Genomic DNA, 7426 nt, shown 5'->3' with positions numbered 1-7426 from the left:
CCAGGATGTTACCTGGGATGGAGCGCCTCAGCTATGAAGAGAGGCTGGACAGGCTGGAGTTGTTTTCCTTGGAGCAAAGAAGGCTGAGGGGGGACCTGATTGAGGTGTACAAAATGATGAGGGGCATAGATAGGGTAGATAAAGAGGAACTTTTCCCCTTAGTAGGGGGGTCAATAACAAGGGGGCATAGATTCAGGGTAAGGGGCAGGAGATTTAGAGGGGATTTGAGGAGGAACTTTTTCACCCAGAGGGTGGTTGGAATGTGGAACTCACTGCCTGAAAGGGTGGTAGAGGCAGGAACCCTCACAACATTCAAGAAGCATTTAGATGAGCACTTGAAATGCCATTGCATACAAGGCTATGGACCAAATGCTGGAAAATGGGATTAGACTGGACAGGGATTGATGGGCGGCGCAGACACGATGGGCCGAAGGGCCTCTTTCTGTGCTGTAAAACTCTATGACTCTATAACAAAGGGATCTCGGAATACAAATACACAAATCACTAAAAGTTGCGACACAGGTTAGCAAGGCCATAAAAAAAGCAAACCAAGCACTCGGGTTTATTTCCAGAGGGATAGAATTGAAAAGTAGGGAAGTTATACTAAACCTGTATCGAACCTTGGTTAGACCGCACTTGGAGTACTGCGTACAGTTCTGGTCGCCATATTATAAAAAGGATATAGAGGCACTGGAGAGGGCGCAGAGAAGATTTACAAGGATGATACCAGAAATGCGAGGGTGTACATATCGGGAAAGGATGAACAGGCTGGGTCTCTTTTCTCTTGTAAAGAGAAGGCTGAGGGGTGACCTAATAGAGGTCTTTAAAATGATGAAAGGTTTTGATAGAGTGGATACAGAGAGAATGTTTCCACTTGTGGGGAAGAGCATAACTAGAGGCCATCACTATAAGATAGTCACCAAGAAATCCAATAGGGAATTCAGGAGAAACTTCTTTACCCGTGGCAGCACAGTGGCATAGTGGTTAGCACTGTTGCCTCACAGCGCCAGGGACCCGGGTTCGAATCCGGCCTCGGGTGACTGTCTGTGTGGAGTTTGCACATTCTCCCCGTGTTTGCGTGGGTTTCCTCCGGGTGCTCCGGTTTCCTCCCACAGTCCAAAGATGTGCGGGTTAGGTTGATTGGCTATGATAAAAATTGACCCTTAGTGTTAGGGGGATTAAATACAGGGGGTTACGGGGATAGGGTGGGATATGTGTCGGTGTAGGGGTTACGGGGATCGGGTGGGATATGTGTCGGTGCAGGCTCGATGGGCTGAAATGGCCTCTATCTGCACTGTGGGGTTTCTGTGATTCTGTGATCTCTGTGATTCAAAGAGTGGTGAGAATGTGGAACTCGCTCCCACAGGGAGTGATTGAAGCGAATAGTGTAGGATTCGCAAAATTTTACTTTATATTATAAAGGGTCGAATGGCAGAAGAGGCCATGATTTTAAAGACTATTTTAAAAGAAGCCCAGAAAAAGGGGCATTCAAAATGGCCGCCAGACCCCGTGATCAACTTATTGGGACACTTTAAAATGGTTCCTTGCAAATCCTCAGACAGCGTTGTGGATTCAGCCCAAAGTAAGTTCTGGAAGCCGTTTCTGAGAGAACGAAACCAGACACCCACATATACATATAGATTGGATACAGATCCAGTCGAGATCGGCCTGTAGATAAAGGCCATCTAAATGTTTACCCAGACAAAAGGGAACAGTTTCATATTCATGAGAAGAGCATCAAGGACCCGTTAAGGACATCACCGGGATGTTAAAAACAATGAAGGTCATTCCAGGCCAGAGATGGGCCGTTACCGGCCATCCAAGAACAGTTTAAAATATAATAACTACCCCGTTGTGCAACAAGCCCAAAAAAGTTAAACAAAGACTAACCTGATTTGGCGCGAGATAAGGGCTTCTGGAAAAGAAGTATAATTGTGAGAACACACGGGTAGGGGTACGACAAGGAGACACGGAGACACGCTCGTCAGCTTTCCAGCTTGCAGGCCTGCCCAGCTTTTGAGCTGGGTGAAGAGGAGTCGCTTCGGGAGAAGATCAGCGGGACTCCTCTCCATCGACGGAGAGGAAGGAGAAGAAGACCAAACCGCCATCAAGAAGACCGTTCGAGCCGGCGTCCTGCCCCGGGGTCAAACATCGGGAGATCATCGACCAACCCCGGGCCGTTGACGAAAACGAGAGGCCATCGACCCACTCCGGCTCGGGAGAAGAGACAATAAAAAACTACAGAAGAAACTATGGGGGCCAGCCCGAGGCTCCTCTGACTGGGGTCGAGCCGACGATCCCCGGCCCCGCCGACATCCAGGCCAGCCGGTGTCCAGCCGCCCCCGACCCCCACCTCAGGAGAGAGGTGAGGCGCAGCTCGCTGGGGCTCCACGATCCACGTGGAGACGGGACGCCTGAAAGGACCAAACGCAGACTGGTTCAAAACCTTGCACTTCCTAGTTGCATTGGTGAGCATGTTTCTGGCCCTTCATAATCAGATCTAGATAGGTTTAAGGGGGTGGATATTTAAGGGTATAATTAACATGAGTTGTTGTCCCTCGATGTTCCGTGTGTTTCCTTATTTCATGATGATTTTTGTGGAGCATAATATGCCTGTATTTGCCTTAGTTAGTATTGTGTCGTTTTGATTTGTTTGTGTTTTTCCCTCCCATGTACTCTCTTATTTGCTTGCATTTGATTTGTGTTTCCATTTTGCAATAAAATTTCATTTTGTTTCATCAAACTTGGTCTATAAGAGTTTTCTCTACATTCTAGTTCCTGCCCCAAAGTCCAGAGTACAGAATCTAAGGGGCGAGTGGGTCGAACCACTCAAGGTTTTACTGTGCAAGAGAGAGAGAGGCCTCTAGAGAGAGAAACCTCTGCGATCTAAAACCCCTTACAGAAAATGGCGACCGCGGCAGGACTCTGGCAGCAGGATTGCAATGTAATAGATCCAAGTTTGAATGGTCGAAATGCAATGGATGAGAGGATAGCGGATTATGTCTTTGGCAAGGTAAATCTCACTAAGCAGTGGATTTAATCTGTCACCCCCGATCCTCTCTAACTACTACCGCTGCACTATAGAGAGCATCCTGACAAACTGTATCACGGTATGGTACGGCGGCTGTAGCTCCCATGACCGGAAAGCCCTGCAGCGGGTAGTCAAAACTGCCCAACGCATTACCGGCACCCGGCTACCGACCATAGAACATATATATCAGAAACACTGCCTACGGAGGGCACGGACCATCATCAAAGACCCTACCCACCCCAGCCACAGTCTGTTCGCCCTCCTACCATCTGGAAGACGCTACAGATGCATTCGCACCCGTACGACCAGATTTAGGAACAGCTTCTTTCCCAGGGCTGTCATCCTACTGAACTCCACAAATAAACACTAAAGCCTGCACATCTGCCGATGCACTTTATTATGGTCATATTTATGCTAATATATATGTACAAATGTATGTTGAAATGTTTAAGTGTCCTAATCCAAATTGTACACTCTCGGGAGCCGCAAGCCTACATTTCGTTGTACTGCACTTGTGCACTAACAATGACAATAAAAGTTGATTTGATTTGATTTGATTTGATTTGATTTCCGATCTCTTACTGGATGGGCGTCCAGTGGACGCAGCCATCAGGTGGACAGAGAGCAAAGAGCATAAGAAGTCAGTGGAGAAGGCAGTGTGGCTGATGTGTTACAAGAAGCAGGTCCAGATCTTGGATTGGGTCGTTGCAGCACAGACAGCCAGGATCACAACCCAGGCAGCAGAGATAGAGGAAAAGGCCATGGGTGGGGAAAAACTCATCACAGCGCTTCAAGCGCTGAATCAGGAACGCCAAGTGGTAGCTAGTCAACATCAGGCTGGGATAGAGTACCTGGAGTGCCAGGTTACTGAGGCAAAGATCAATGAAACGAGAATCCGGGAGAAAAACGCCCGCCTCGCACAACAGCTAAGAGCGCAGGAGGAGAGAGTAGTAGAGGTTAAGGCAGCTTACAAGCTAGCCCTCGAGCACGGGTTTGAGAGCACAGACCATGGCCCCTGCCAAAAGACCATAGAGGACCTAAGAACGGCCCTGGTTAAGGCAAAAGGCATGGTGTGTCTCGTCAGCCCGAAAGCCAGTCACATGGACTTTTTAAAGGAATCAAAACAGCCGATTCCAGCTGAGGTAGTTGTGGTACCAGCCACCGAGCCCTCAGCACCGCCGAGCTATAGTGAGACTTGGCCAGAAAAACAGGGGGTGGTAAAAGAGGAGGTAGCCGAGGTGGAGTGTGAGGAAGAACAGCCACTGGTAGCGAAGCCGGGACCGGCACCAATGTGTCCCGCTCGGCACCAGAGGTTCGGTCCCAACGCCGCCAATGGCGATGCCGGACCCCACCAGAACCAGCTCGTGGTGCCCTACGCTGCCCAGCAATTAAGGTCCATGGTGAGCCACCTCGCATGACTCACAGTAAAGGGAGATCCCTCGATTCATTTCAGGGAGATAGAGGAAACGAGCACTAAACTTCCTAAATCACCTCAAATCTAACTCCCCAGATACCCTTCATTTCAAAGCCTTTCAGACCCAAGAGCTAAACCCAGAAAAGAGTCCCCTGAGTCAGCTGCTACTGAAAATAAGTACTCAGCCGGACCCTGACCAGCCCCAGACCAACACAGCCGTCCAAACACCAATCCGAGTGAACCAAATCATTAAACAATGCAAAGAAACCTACCTGGAACATTGGAACAAAATAACCGAAAGCCAAAGCAGATTAGAATGTTACCGGGCCCTAAAAAGAGAATATAAACTGGCAGACTACCTCACGACCATCAGAGACACAAAACAGAGACAGACCCTCACCAGGTACAGACTAAGCGACCACCAACTGGAAATTGAAAAAGGCAGATACAAGAAATCCTGGCAGCCTAGAGAGAATAGAATATGCGATCAATGTCTGGCCGGCGAGGTTGAAACAGAAATGCATTTCCTCCTAAAATGCGAAAAATTCAACACATTAAGAAACATATTATTCAACAAGCTAAGCCAAACAACCCCAGATTTCAAGGAATTGGATGACCTGTCAAAATTGAGATTAGTCCTGGGAGAAGGAGACAGACCATACCTTGGGGCCAAATATGTAACAACATGTCACAACCTGAGGACTGTTTAAAATTAAGACTGTTTAAAATTAATATTGAACGTACCAAATGAAGTACAAAGACTGTTTAAAATTAATATTGTTTAAAAGTAATATTGTATGTACCCAACAAATGTCAAATCGATTGACACCTACAGAATGTTGGAAAACTGTACCTTTTTGCTATGTAAGCTTTGGCAATATGGTTCTCTGTAAACTTTCATGCCAATAAAGCATTTGAATTGGAATTGGAATTGGAATTGGAAACAGCAACCATTGATGACTGTGATGATCAGGAACAGGTGAAACTGTTGCTTTTCTCCCTGGATTGCACAATCCTTCAGTGCCTCTCAGATGAGAGTAAGAGGGGACGGAAAGGGTATACGGATCTCAGGGAGGAAGTTTTAGAAGTAATGGGAGTGGACGACGGTAGTCCGTTCAACCGTGTGGAAGGGACCGTGCGACTATCTGGAGAACGCCCACGGGTTTTCGCAGAAAGGCTGTGGCCAGTGTATCGACGCAGCTGTCTGGGCATGCCTGAATGGGTTGCAATGAACGACGAACAGCGGGTTCATTGGCTCCATTGCTTGGTTACCAACAGCTTGCCGCAGATACGGGCCCTAGCCAGATCTTGGTTTGATCCCTAAGGTCCCGGCGTCACGGAGGAGACGGTGCTCCGCCAGCTCAACGTCGCGTATGAGAATTGTAGAGGTCAGGAAACACCTCCCCAGAAGGGAAAGGTGCGTGAGGCAAAACCCGCAGCCCCAAGCAAGAAGGAGTGGCGTCAGGAGAGGAATCGCCCTACCCAAGCCAAGCTCAACTGCTACGGGTGTGGGAAGGATGGACATTGGCGCAAGGACTGTAGAAATCCGTGGAAGGATAATAAGGGAAAATTTCCCGCAGTCCAAGCCCAAGCCCAGACCGCCGCCCCAGCACCAGCCCAAACCCAAGCCCAGACCGCCGCCCCAGCACCAGCCCAAACCCAAGCCGTAGCTCCTGCCCCAGCACAAGGAGCTGGTGCGGTTATGGATCCCACTGCAATTGAATCAATCATAGAGACAATGCGGTCTCTGATGATTTCGCAGGGGAAGATAGCCGTGACCACTGGTCTTGTCGTTCCCGAAATCCCGATCGCTGTGCCCACATGACTAGAGCTGGCGCAGCCCGTTTACTTGTCTGCGCTGCGATATGATGTATGGAGACGGCCCCTCATGGAGATGGAGGTGGAAGAGGTGAAAGGGACCTATCTGCTGGATACGGGATCATCGTGCACCGTGATCCATGCAGATGACCCTACCACCTCGCCTCTATCCACCGGGATTCCATACCTTCTATCGGGCTTCACAGGCGAGGAACAGACTGGCGCACATTCCCTTCCCCTCTCCATTCATTTAGGACCACTCCGCACCACGTGGAGATGTACACTAATGAAGTGGGAGGCGGGGGATGGAACGGGGGTTCTTGGATCTGATTTCTTGGTAGCCCACGGGATCCACGTGGACCTAAGAAATCATTGTCTCTGGGGAGCGGGTACAAGTGTGAAAGGGGTAGAGAGTGTCAAGGAAAACCCAACGAAAGCACAGGTCGGCCGGCGGGAAGTCAAATTCCTGGGTCTGACCCTCCGCGCTGGCGAGAGAGGCACAGACCAGGATAGACAGGAATCGGCGCAAAATCCACCAGCCCCCGCCAGTCGCGCAGTAGAGGTGTCCCGGCGCACTAAATGGTTTCACATCAATCAGTGCAAACTGTTTAAACTGGGTGCAAGAGTATCAGCAACCGAAGCCAGGTCTGAGGGTAAAGATCCTCAGCCTGAGGCGTGCGATGTGTCACAGACCACACAAGCTGGCGTTGTAGCCTGCTTGGAAGGAGAAGCTGTCCCGCCCACCTGGGGGGAAGCTTCCCCTATGGCCTGGGACTCGGACGAGGAGGAGCCCGAACAACAAGGCCCCGCCCTCGACACGATTCTGGAGGAGGTGGAGTCGGAGGACGGAGGTCCCGCCCTCGACTCAAGCGTGGGGGAGGTAGAAATTGGGGGCAGAGATCCTCCACCTGTAGGGACAGGTGAGGAGGAGCCGTCTGCCACAGGCCCAAATCCCGAAGGGGCGGAGCCTGAGGGAAGGGAGCCGAAGCCCACAGTCGTGGAGGAGCCACGGGCTGTGAGAGCTAAAGTCCCACCCGAAGGTCCACTCGCCAAGGGAGCCGACCCGAATCCCAAAGGGGCGGAGCCTGAAGGAAGGGAGCCGAAGCCGGCAGACGTGGAGTTGCCACGGGCTGTGAGGGCTAAAGTCCGAACTGAAGGTCCGC

Source organism: Somniosus microcephalus, unplaced genomic scaffold (assembly GCF_052327205.1).
Source record: "Somniosus microcephalus isolate GS21.2 unplaced genomic scaffold, FLI_Smic_1.0 unresolved_chr1, whole genome shotgun sequence".
Taxonomy (NCBI): domain Eukaryota; kingdom Metazoa; phylum Chordata; class Chondrichthyes; order Squaliformes; family Somniosidae; genus Somniosus; species Somniosus microcephalus.
Note: the sequence above shows the minus strand (reverse complement) of the source record.